The 13220-nt window shown below is 35.1% G+C and overlaps 1 long non-coding RNA gene across 2 annotated transcripts; it reads right to left on the bottom strand.

Moving 5' to 3' along the window:
• Window positions 1-8728: 8728 nt before the first annotated feature.
• LOC147515792 (uncharacterized) lies at window positions 8729-12982 on the bottom strand. 2 transcript variants are annotated; one of them, XR_015213512.1, is made up of 4 exons: window positions 12726-12982; window positions 11733-11780; window positions 9249-9386; window positions 9059-9111 (listed from the first exon to the last, which is right to left on the bottom strand). It is a non-coding gene; the product is annotated as an uncharacterized LOC147515792 (long non-coding RNA). The 2 variants fall into 2 exon arrangements; XR_015213513.1 differs by lacking the exon at window positions 9249-9386 and having other exon boundaries at window positions 8729-9111.
• Between the last annotated feature and the right edge of the window lie 238 nt (window positions 12983-13220).

Here is a 13220-nt window from a genome sequence, read left to right as displayed (position 1 = left end):
AGAGAATAATGATGGCAAATCAGCAGCAATTCCAAGATCAACTTCTCATCTTTGGGCCACATTCCGTGATCGGGTCACCAGGGAGTTCGCCGTGGGGCGACGGTAGAAACCCTGGTTCATCTTCTGCTAACCCTGAGGATTCCTAGTAGTTGTTTATTTTCTTTGGTTTAGAAATGACTATGTCATTTATTTCTCTTATGCATTGCATTTTTATTTTTCTAGTGATAAAAAAATTATATATCGTTTGATTTCTCATAATTTTGTATCTCCAGACGGTTTGAATGAGAAATGGTTTGTGATATGAAATTATTGTACTTCATAATATATTAGTTGTTCCTTGATGCACTGGGCCTACTCTCAAAGCCCAACGGTCAAAACCCAACGGACTGATCCAAACGGTCAGATGCCGCGCCCAACGGTCAGATTTCTAATTATAAATCCAACTCTCCTCTTCCACTTTCACTCATCCTTTTCTCTCACTCTTCAAATACTCTTCTCACAAATTCTCATTTTCTTCAACATAATGAATCAACTCGAGCAAGGGAAAAGGAGCAACGCGAATAGGCCATCACAGTATTCGTGATAACAGTGTTTATCATTATACTACTGTCGTTCATGCATAACATGATCCAGAATATCTAAATCTATGTAACTGATAAGAGCCCAAAATTGTAGTTTTAACCCTGTAACAGTCATACTTTTAGACCAATTATGTGAGTAATAATTAAGAGTTAATATCGACACGTGTTTTATGCATTTTCGGGCTTCAAAGTCCATTATGTGCAGAAATGTGCCACTTTAGCGAGATAAAGGAGAAAAAGTCAGTTGCTAAGGAGTTCTGTGATTAAAGGCCAAGATTCAAGAAGACAAAGCCTTTCTAAAGGCCGGTCAAAAGCTGAAAAGTCGACGCGGGCATAAACATCACTCAAAGCAATGAGAACTTCCGGGGTCGTATCTTTGGACTCAGACCTTGGAATTGGGCCTACCTTATGTCAAAACGACCGGCTCGGAAAGAGCTTTCCAATAGTCTAAGCCTTGACCCAATCAGAGGAGAAAAAGTGGACGAAAAGTCTGTTGAAGCCAACTGCAGCTGAAGAGACCTTTTTGGACTGAAAGAATTGGGTTTTGGGCCTGATTCTCTAGCCCAAAACATGGCTCCAAGCCCATGCACGATTTTTGGATCTTAACATATAAAAACAAAAGCTTAGCTCTTTGTTAATGGTAGCTAGTTAGACCTAAAACAATAGATAATTCTAGATCTAGTTTTCATTAAATAAAATTAAGTTTAGTTTAAATTCAATTCTTGTTTTAGATTAAACTCTTAGAATCATTGTTCTTCATTAGTATTGATAAATAAAATAGCTAGTTGTTAATTTCAATTTTTGTCATTTCAATTTATAGATCTAATTTTAATTCTTGTTGAGTATCATTTCTGAGTTGTTAAATTAGATTGAAGTATTGTTAGTTAAATTAGCCAAGTAGAATTTTGGTATGATGTTTAGTTTTAAATCAATGGGAAATGATAGTGGTATGAATCAAGGCTAAACCTCCATTAGAGGGGTTGAAGAAACCTTGATAACGCTTGATCTTTGTTAAACTTAGAAATCGTCGTGATAATTATTCCACTCTAGAAATGATTAATTCACCATGAGAATGGGTTTAATCGCTCACATGCTAGTTATGAATTGGTAGAAATGCCATGTATAATTAGGGATTAGAATTACTATTTTGATATGCTAAGCATTCAAATTGGATCACGACGAGTCTTTGTTAGTAGGATTAAGTCGAGTTAGGGTGGATTCAATTCCCTTTAATTCTATATCTAGATTCAAACCCTTAGCATTCTCTCTCTTTTCGTTATTAAGTAACTTGTTAATTTAATTCACCTCGTGAGTATAGAATTCCCTCGTAAAACCTCTCATTAGACTTAAGACCGATTAGTTAACTATGAAATCATTCCATGCTAGAGAACTAGGAGTGGAACGAATTTGTTACTCCACTCTATTTCGATAGAATTGAGAGTAGAAAACTTGATAAATATAGACTCGTAATAAGTTTTAGTTTACTTACGTTTTGAGTTTCATCGTTCATTTCGTAGGTAAACTATCATTTTTATCATTTATCAGTAACCGACAACTCTCTTTCCTTCTGTCATTTTGTATATTAGTATGGTGTGTTAAATAATTCTCACACATTTGTACGGTTTACGTATTAAATGGAGAAGTTCTGTATTAAATATTTATGTGTATTAGTTGTATTTTTACCTATATATAAAAAAAATAAAAATAAATAAATCAACAACTAAGAGAACCATAACAAAGAAATTACCATCCAAATCTCACCAAAATAATTCTATCTCTACTCATGGTGTTCAGAGAAGATCGCGCACGCTACACGGTATGCATAACACTTGTCGCACACGCAACTCAATTATTCTATCCTATATTTTATTACTGAGGTATGATCATAAATTCTAAAATTATAGGTAGGTCTAACTGCCATGTGAAACCTTCCCCCATACTTTCTATCATTTTAACATCTCATTAATTGTTTGTGGAAATTTGACATGAAAAGACTTACTATGGATACCCATTGTTGCTATTCATAAAGGTCGGTGTCACAACAACACATGAGTCATTTGTGTTTTCATATATTAATTCTGGATTTAACTAAACTTGGAATCCTAATTGGTACAGACTCATAGATTGGCTATAAATCTATTCTTTTAAGCCATTCTCTTTCAAGCAGTCTTCACTATACTTCCCTCCGTAATACTTCCAAATGGATCAACCAAGAAAAATAATGCCTGAGAAAGACTACCTGAATTTTTTTGAAGATGGCCGGTTTTCTCCTTATTTTGAAACTGAAATTATACGTCGAAGATGGACGCCTCTTCTATATCATTCAGTAGCTGGTTATTCCCGAGAATTTGTTATGATGTTCTACTAATTTAGCGGACCTGAAAATGGAAAATTCTATTTCAATGCCTATGGATGACGATTAGAATTGACTAGGGAAATTATCTCCAACATACTTCAAATCCCAATGAATACCCAGGAGTTCCTTTTTCCAGAGTCATCATTTGATTCCGTCAAAACTTTACTACGAGCTACCGTATCTCATGGCGAAGTCGGAAATAGACATCACGTTGTTCTTTAACGCTCTTTGAAACATAATCAACGAGTTGTGCTCCACTGGTTGGGACACAATGTGGTAGGTACATCACACCAATCATAAGTCACAAAGTCTCAACTTCACCTACTTTGGGTTTTGCAGACTCAAAAGGATGATTTTTGTCTAATCTAACACCTCTGGAACGCGATCACCAGGAAAACAAAAAGGTCAGCACCTCTACCTATTTTAGTCACACAAATTATGATGCGTTGGGGTTATCCAATAATTTCTCGAGACACCCCTTCAAAGAGCAAATATTAGTGTACTCCAAACAGACTACTTTGTTAGTTTTTGGACTCCTGATACTCTGACAGATGAACAGAATGACCCAAGCTCAAACTCTAAACTTTTCTTTGATGAAAATGTCATGCTAAACATTTTTAATCCCATGGAAGGTATTCAATTTCTTCATCACGGCATATGGGAACTACACGCTCGTCAGAATATCATCATTACAACTCTTAAGGATTTCCAAGAACGTCAAGCAATGCATGATGTTGAACAGGAGGAAATCTTGGAAAATCATTCTCAGTCCTTGCAAAATCACGCTCTCCTAATGGAGAATCAAACTACACTCTCTGCCAGCCAAGGGGACATTCAGATGCAGCTCAGCCAACAAATTGAAGAACTAAACACTGTGGTGCACGATATGCTTCTCCAGTAGCATTATAATAATCCATGATTTTCTTATTGAATAAAAATGGAATAATAATACTAAGTGAATAAATAAATAATCGTATATATTATTACGTTTTTCGTCGTATTATTAATTTTGTTCTTATCTTTGTGTCTTCTTTTGTAAGAAATGCTTGCTAGAATCATTTACGTTGTGACTAACTAATTTTAACATGTGATTTTCAATGTTATTTTCTTCCATACTCATTTATCCATCCAGTTTGTCTTTCTCCTTGTCCTTTTCTTTACTTCATCCACCATGGCATCTTCATCAAACATTGCATCTTCATCAAACATGACACCTCCAAAACTCATTCTTGAGCAATCCTTTCAGTCTATGATGGATTCCAATACTTATGGCCATCTCTTCTGTGACTACATCACTAACATTGGGTGGTCTTCCCTAGTTCTTCAACCTGACCAAACTTATTCTCCGAGTTTGGCCGCATACTTTTATGCTAATATGGAGGACACACCAAAGATTCAATTATGCATGGCTTCTACTTAGGCGGGTTCACAATCCTAGTTGGTGACACACATCATATTTTTTTGAACAACAGCTTGCCCTAACTTTGGATCTTCCATATCACGAACCGGCCGCATCATGGCATTACATCTATCATAATTCTTACCGTTCCTTTCAGTGGCAAGTTTTTCGTGAAACTTACGGTGATGGTCTTGAGAATAAACGAGAAGGAGATGGCCATGTACCATGGTAGCGACATCACCATTCCTTAGCAAGCATGACCATGCACATGGGGACTGCGCGATGTTGTTTATACTCCCGAACATCATGGGAGATTGGCATTTTTCTACCGCCAATGAGGGCTGCTGCGTAGTATTGAGCAGTAATTTGGCTCAAGGTCATACATTATTTAGCATCTTAGGTTGTGTTATCTCCAACCTGAAATGAGCTCGCACTTTCAGGATTAGTATATTATTTTACCTCAGAACCGCTTGCGAATCATGAAGACACATTTCCCACGTTTTTGCGGCTACTTTTCATGACTGGGTCAAGGTAGATTCTATGTGCCCAGCAAACAAAATCATTCGTTCATTAAGGTTGAGGCAATGAAAACGTCCCGCTCGGTACCTGAGGCATGTTCGTTGTTACCCGAAGGATGAAAATATGAAGAAACATTTGAACAAATCCGGAGACAAAGAATGGGCAGAAATTTGGCAGACTATTATCTTTTGGCGCGATGCTAAGGAAATGCATTTCCTTATTGAGGACGCCAGACCAACACATCCTGCTGGATGGTAAATTTGAGAATGACATTGTACATATATCTAGCTAAATAATTATGTTTCGTGTGTTTTTCATTGTTTCTTTCTGTATAATATATTATGTTCTCCAACCTTTGTGTTCTAGCAATCCATACCTAATTTTGCTCACGGTTCTCAGGTAATTTCTTTCTTTATCTATTGATACTTCGAGGACTAAGCATCATTCTGTTTGGGGGTGTCTTAAACCTGTAGCAAAAATTAGGCAAATTGTAGCCTGTATATAGTTTTTATTTTCTTGTTAATAATTGCACTTAGTGACAAAGTCTTGTCTCCTTTTCAATGATGAAAATTGTCTAAAAATCTCACATTAGTATTTGAATTAGGATTTGTTTTTAAGAAACTTAAGATAATACGTATGCAATAGTTTATACATCTTTTCATGAACATTCATGTACTGAGTATCATCGATTGTACATAGTAGTAAGTTTCTGGAACCAACGGTTAGTTACTTAAACGATCATTCCTGTGAGAATCTAACCAAAAAGCCTCAATATGTGTGATATGTGAGTAATGACATAGAGGAGTAGTTTTTCCGATTAGAGAAAATCACGCGTCTACTTACTTGATCACCACCCGAACCCTAGGCGAGAATTTAGGCCTTCTTTGGATCGACATAGCTAAAAAAATTCTTACCTATTACAAATTTTACCGCTAGTCACTCCACTGAATCTTTCATCAAACCTTTCACTTTCACCAAAAATTCATTACCCATCTATTAAACCAAATAAAAGAACCTACCTAAGTGATGAGTATGAAAAATATGATGAAATGTGGAAAAATAAAGAGAAAGAGTTATCCCAAATAAAAGTCAGTTACTTGCTTCAGGAAAGAAAAATAGAATCATGTTCTTAAGTTATATAAAAAATTAAAAAAAAAATTAAAAAATCATCAATATCAAGAGGCTTAAGAACAAGGTTGGAAAACTCAGTTAGAAGATGGAAAGAAAACAAGGATTTCTCTAGTATAAATATCTTGAAGACCCTATTATCTCATACTCGTAAATTTTGATTATCCATTTCCATTTTCTTCTACAGAATCACCTAAGCCCCACAATACCTAATAAAGACCTCTAGCTCATTTAGGAGTAGGAAGGTGTGATAATAAGTAGTAGACGTGATTGATCGACCTCGGCTCCTTTGACTGTCATTGAGATGTGAGGAAACGTGTGCCCACTGCACACTGGAGTTAATGAAAACTAAGTGAAAATTTTTTAAGGGAATTTGTGTTTCGACACAGACCTGTGAGAACCCATTTAGGTACGCTCTCCAAAGGATCCAGAAACGACCCACCCTGCTAGTACATTTCAATGAAAAGTTCACTGCATGCATGATCATAAGTAGATGTTTTAATTATTGAATGCATATTAACTTGAGTTTCAAAGAAATCAACCTCGTTCCCTGCTAAGGAGATGTATGGATATCTGAGATTAATTTAAGAAACGAGTTTTTGTCACTGAGTCGTTGTAGTATAAATGAAGTTTGTGAGTATCTTCTCTGGAAAACTCTCACGAGGCTATAACTCGTCCACTAGGGAATTCCTAGTGGTTTAAGGCCTTGTTGCATATGATCAATGCAACCGCACTCTGTGAAACGAGAATTAGTTAGGACTATACATATTTGGCCACTTATGTGTTTTAATGTCTCTTCTTTACTTGAGGACAAGCAAAGTGTTGTTTGGGGGTAGTGTGATAAGCACCCAAAACTGTAATATTAAACCCCATTGAGACATATAAATTTGGTTAATTATGTGTTTAATAATCATGAAATAAGTATGTTTTCGTACTTTTGCAGGTCTTTGCAGTAAATATAAAAATATTGGTTAAACCTGCGTTAAAGCACGGGAAACGATGTATATATGAATTCTTCCGAATCAGCCATGTGAAGCCTAGCAAATCCGCACAGAAGCATCAAACTTCCGAAGCTTCCATCTCTTGAACCAGGACTCTGAATGCGACAAGTGAGCTGCTCAGACAATCAGGGCGATGAACTCTACGCATAGGTGGGAAGTTGTAAAATTGCCAAAAGACCGGACCGCCACTGGACTGCACGTGGACCCACTATGCGAACCCGCAAGATTTGATGAGTCATCATACAAGTCAAGATAAAGGTGCAAATAATTGGTGCAAAAGTGACATCTTGCATGTAGTTAATAAAGTTAGATGAGATTAGGTGTTAATAGTGAAAAAAGATAGGTGTCACTTTGTTGTGAATTGTGTGGTTAAGAAAGAAGTAAATGTGGTTTGGTGTTTCACGTGGAAGGAAATGAGATTTCTCTCAAATGAAGAAGAAAACAAAACAAGGGGGAGACACTCCATTTACTCCCTTGACTTTTTTCCTTTACCATGCATTATTTTAGTTCCTTAAGCTTAGATTTTATTTAGTTTTAGTTTTGAACAAAAAGCTTGTAATAGTTTTAATGGAGGAAACTTTGTGTTCCTCTTGAAAATAAATCTCACTTCTTCATGCAAGTGAGTGGATAGATAGCTACTACAGAAAAATGCATAGATAGCATAGGAAAAACGCTATGAATTTTATTTCATAGCATTTACAAAACGTTATATATGGCCATGCTATGCTTTTTAAGATAGCGTTTGTGTCCAAAGCGCTATCAAATTAATAACATTTTGTCTGAAAACGTTACCAAAATGATAGTGTTTTTTATAGCGTTTGTTAATAATGCAATAAATTCCATAGTATTTCTACCTCAAAACGATAGCATTTCTTTCATGCTATTAAACTTCTATAGTGTTAGGAAAATGCTATTGTTTTTGTTAATATAAATTCAGAATATTCAAATGCATACTAAATTTATTAAATTAGCGAATGAAAAAGGAATTTAATCCAGATGGATTCGAACCATCAACCTCTCAATTATTTGAGCGCTCTTCCATTTTGAGCTTATGGATCCATTGTATTACACAATCTCAATAAACTTGAGTACACAATCTTATTATACTTGAGGAAATGCAAGAATGCATAAATTAATCAACGGTACCAAAGGATTTGATCAAAACTTAATTACCAATTCCTTTCCTTGGCATATGATCCAACAGTACTGAAGGCTCTAATCAAAGCTAAACAGGGTTGCCATTATCTTTGAAGTTTCGTTCTTCCGGTTTTATGAAGACTAGCCAAAGAAAAAAAAAAAAAAAAAAAAAACATCTTTTAGTCCATATTGTAGAAAGAAAGGAAAGCTAAAAACTGGCTTACCTAAAGTAAGTGGTCACTAACAATATCTGATTCTATAGAAACAAATATATACATGCATTTAACAACAAACCAAAAAACTTTTTCAATATATAACGACAGGGCTCACACTATTATGTTTATTTCCATTGTTTGGACACAAGCTAGCATTTTTCAGATTGTGGTTGTTGGACACAAGCTAGTATTATATACTGGTTTGTTTAGATGAAAACAAGGTAAATAGGACCCACGTCATATGCAATTAATCGGTGACAACAAACAATCCCCTGGCTGCATGACACGATTTAACTGTTGTGAAACTACAAGTAACAAAACAATAACAAAACTGCATGATGCTTACAGAGTTGTTACTATCACAAGTCAAGGGGGAATTCAAGTACCTTTAGAGCTTCCATTACTGCCTCTTAGTTGCACTTTTGTCAAACCATATTAGGGCCTGTGTCATGGACAACCTCACTAACTTCCTAAATTCAGAATCAACTATGAAACCTATTACAGATTTTTCATGAGTTATTACCGCCTAACAAAACAAAAAAAGATATCACTGAATTAACAAAATGGATTTGAATGTCATTTGGAGAAAACAGAACCAGTATCAAATCTATCAATATTGTTACGAACCAGGAAGCCACATAGCATAGAAATTGAATAATTATTATTAAATAATATTCAATGGAGTTCCACAAATAGATAAAAAGTTCAAGACGGTGAATTATGTGAAACAAAGATATATACTAGATCCTTTTGAGTAGCAATGCAGCACATTGTCCTGAAAAGCAATCCAAGTAATACAATAGCTTAAACATTTGTAGTTGAACTTGCAAACCAACATTCAATATGTCTACATATATGCAAATATTATGAAAAATAATAGGAGAATACCAAATGAATAGGACCATAGCTAACCTAGAAATGTTGGAAGTCGGGAGCATCAAGTAAGGTCTTAAACTTCAATTGATAGAGAAGAAACTACAAGGCCAGCAACATGAATTATATTACTTGAAGTAATATGATTCACTTTCTTAGAAACTTTACTAGTCACTCCTGTAATGCAAAGTTTCAAATGATTGGTCTGGGTGATGTAGCAAGAGTGTAGTAGATAACAATTTAAGAAGTTCTAATGAACTACACTGCTATACTACTTGAAAATTTGGTCTAAGGGAGCCTCTTATAAGACCTTCAAATTCAATTGCCTCTAGTTTATATAGTGGAATTTGCTCAACAATAAATCAAGTATTCCTTGAGAAAAAATCAATGAAAAAGAAGTAACCCTTCACAACTCTGTAAAAGCAGTGCTCACAAAATAGCGTTGGGTGTATTCAAGTTAGCGTTTAACCCTTCAACGCAACCAAAGTAGACTAACCACGTTGAGAATGGAAAACTGGACATCCCAATATGAAACTTCTTACTACATGTACAAAGGACCATGTCATGGAAAAATGACTCAACAGTCCATCATAGACATACACACACACACAAGTCTAAACCTAGAGAGTAGTGACTACCTTTCAACCATGGACGCAAAGCAAGCCTATTGATAATGATAAAATTGAATAGTCTACCTACGAAATGAACGATGAAATCAAAACGTAAGTAAACTAAAACTATCTTATGATGCTTATATTTTATCAAAATTTCCTACTCTCAAGTCTATCGTAATAGAGTGGAGTAACAAATTCGTTCCACTCCTAGTGCTCTAGCATGGAATGTTTTCTAATCTAATTAGTCGGTCTTAAGTCAATGAGAGCTTTATGAAGGTGATATACTAATATGAATTTGATTACTTGAATTTAACTACTTAATGCTATGGAAATATGATTGTGGTTTGAATCTAGATAAAGGATTAGAGGGAATTGAATCCACCTCGAATCCAACTTAATAGCCTAACATAGATTCTTGTATCTCGATTCTTACGTTCTTCTACGGCAAGAAATTTGAGTTCTAATCCCTAGTGTTCATGGCATTTCTACCGAAAGTACTAACTAGCATGTGAGGTCGTCCACCCATTCTCATGGTGAATCACGACCTTCTAGATTGGAATAGATTCTACAATGTTTCTACACTATACCACTAAGTTTTCATCAAGGCTTCATCAACCCTCTAATGGAGGTTTTAGCCTTGAGTCATCAAACCATCATTTCCCATTTCATTATAACTACACATCATATTAAAATTCTAACTTAACTAAATTAACTAACAATGGTTCAATCTATTTAAACTACGGAATGATAATCAACAAGAATTAAAATCAGATCTATAAATTGAAATAACACAATTCGAAATTGAGAAAACAACTATTTTATTTATCTAATCAATCAAGAACAATGATTCAAAGACTTAATCTAAAACAAGAATTGAAAATGGAACTAAAGCTTAATTTAACTAATGAAAACAGATCTAGAATTATCTATATTATTTTAGGTCTAACTAGCTACCATTAACAAAGAGTGAAGCTTTGGTTTTTATACATTCAGATCCAAAAATCGTGCATGGGCTTGGAGCCATGTTTTGGGCCAGAGAATCAGGCCCAAAACCCAATTCTTTCAGTCCAAAAAGGCCTCTTCAGCTATAGTTGGCTTCAACAGACTTTTTGTCCACTTCTGCTCCTCTGATTGGGTCAAGGCTTGAACCATTGGAAAGCTCTTTCCGAGCCGGTCGTTTTGACATAAGGTAGGCCCCATTCCAAGGTCTGAGTCCAAAGATACGGCCTTCGGAAGTTCTGCTGACTTGTGTGCTGTTTCTGCCCGCGTCGACTTTTCAGCTTTTGACCGGGCTTTAGAAAGGCTTTATCTTCTTGAATCTTGGTCTTTAATCATGGAACTCCTTAGTAACTGACCTTTGCTCCTTTATCTCGCTAAAGTGGCACATTTCTGCACATAATGGACTTTGAAGCCTGAAATGCATAAAAACACGTAATCAGTGTTAACTCTTAATTATTACTCACATAATTGGTCTAATAGTATGACTGTTACAGGGTTAAAACTACAGTTTTGGACTCTTATCACCTATCGACACAGCAAGCACGAGCAGCACACACATAGACTAAAGTAGTTATGGACACAAAGCAGGCCTAATATATAGGAAAAATAAGTTGTGAATCAAAACAAACCTATCAATATACTTTGTTATCATAATTAAGGGGAACTCTAGAATCTGCACACACAATCATCCTTGTGGAACTAAAATAACTATCATATTGCAACAATTATCAATCAAAAAGTGAACCATGAATAGATTGAAACCTTTTCAAAATTGAAAGATTTTTTTTAAGATGCAAGGTCAAAGCTTTTATCTTTAGTTCTTTACACAAGTACAAATACTACATTCACAAATAAGCAAAGATATGGCCTGTCACGTTATAAAATCCAAGTATTTGAAATTATTACTTACATGTCTCATACTGGGCCAATTGAACAAAAAGCTTCTAAGTCGTGAATCCTGAAATGAACAAAGAGAGAAAAAGAGAAATTGACAATAAGTTTCCCAAATTTGGTAACAATCCATTCCAAATCCTACAAGTATAAGAAGAATGTCCATTGCAAACCTTTAATAACCACATAATCCACGTATAAACGAAATAAAAGGGTGGGTGAGACATTATACATACAAATGAAATAGACTGTCCTCCCAACCAATAAGGTGGTGAATGAATAGTAGGACACTAAAGCAATTAAAATGCCAAATTAATGATCACCATCACTAGAGTGACAAGATACTACAACAAACTGAAATACGTTGTGAAGCAACATTAACAAGCAACAACACCTTTAAGCCCATAAAGCTAAGACACACATTATTACCATTAGCATCTATCCCGCAAGTAAATGAAAATCGATTTTGTAAAGGCTAGGGTATAGTACATGCATACTGAATTTAATCCCATCTTCTACAATAAAACTACATTCGAAGTCTCATACATATCGAACTTATAAGTCTTTCAAAGCAACTGAAAATAAGGGCTGTAAAATATAGAGAGACAGATTCTATATCCATAAAACAATGTAACTTTGGGATTGATTCATGAATGTTTGAACACGAATAATGAATGGACTGGATAGTTGACACTAACGTGCGTACTGCCCAACCTTCACTAAGGATTGGTTAGATGTTGAAGTAGTTTTTTGCAGGTCTTAAAAGAGACGAATACCCTATAAATTCTAATTAGTATGAGTAGACTAAGGACTGAAATTATAGAGATGGAAACATTACCTTAACTAATCTAAAAGAAAGCAAACACCAATCAAAAGTCAAAACATGTTTATGATGAATAGATAAATGTTTTCCACACTAACAAACAGAAGAAGAAATCCACAATTCAAAAAAAAAATGATAAATAATAAATCTTCAATAGAAAAGTTGGTTCAAATCAACAAAAAAACAAACCTTTGACTGACGCTTCATTCCAAGGGTTCAAATTCTGCCATACTTTGCTTCAATCTATCGTCGTTTGCAGGTTTATTAGCCCAAACACTTTCTTATCGAATTCCCGAATCCCTCTTCACTTCGATGGGTTCACACAATTATGAAACCACAAAAATTGAATAGTTAGAAGTGGAATACATAGAATCAAATCAATTTGAGGGGGGAAAAACCCTAGATAAGGACGAGAAAGACAACCTGCGCGACTAGAAGAGGCAACATGTTTTATATTATTTTTTGTTTTATGACGTTTCATATGTTAACACTATACCACACATGTTAACACCGAAACTAACACACATTAAGTTAGTCGGTACCCCATCATTGCGTTCATATCTAAAAATGCAATTAAACTTGGTGGAAACAATTGCGGGAAGTAGAAAAACGCTATGTCAAAAAATTTAATAGCGTTTTTTAACAAAAGCAATCAAATAAAAGCTATCTATTGTCATTTTTCTA

Source organism: Coptis chinensis, chromosome 2 (assembly GCF_015680905.1).
Source record: "Coptis chinensis isolate HL-2020 chromosome 2, ASM1568090v1, whole genome shotgun sequence".
Classification (NCBI taxonomy): Eukaryota; Viridiplantae; Streptophyta; class Magnoliopsida; order Ranunculales; family Ranunculaceae; genus Coptis; species Coptis chinensis.
This window is presented reverse-complemented; position numbering and strand designations above follow the sequence as displayed.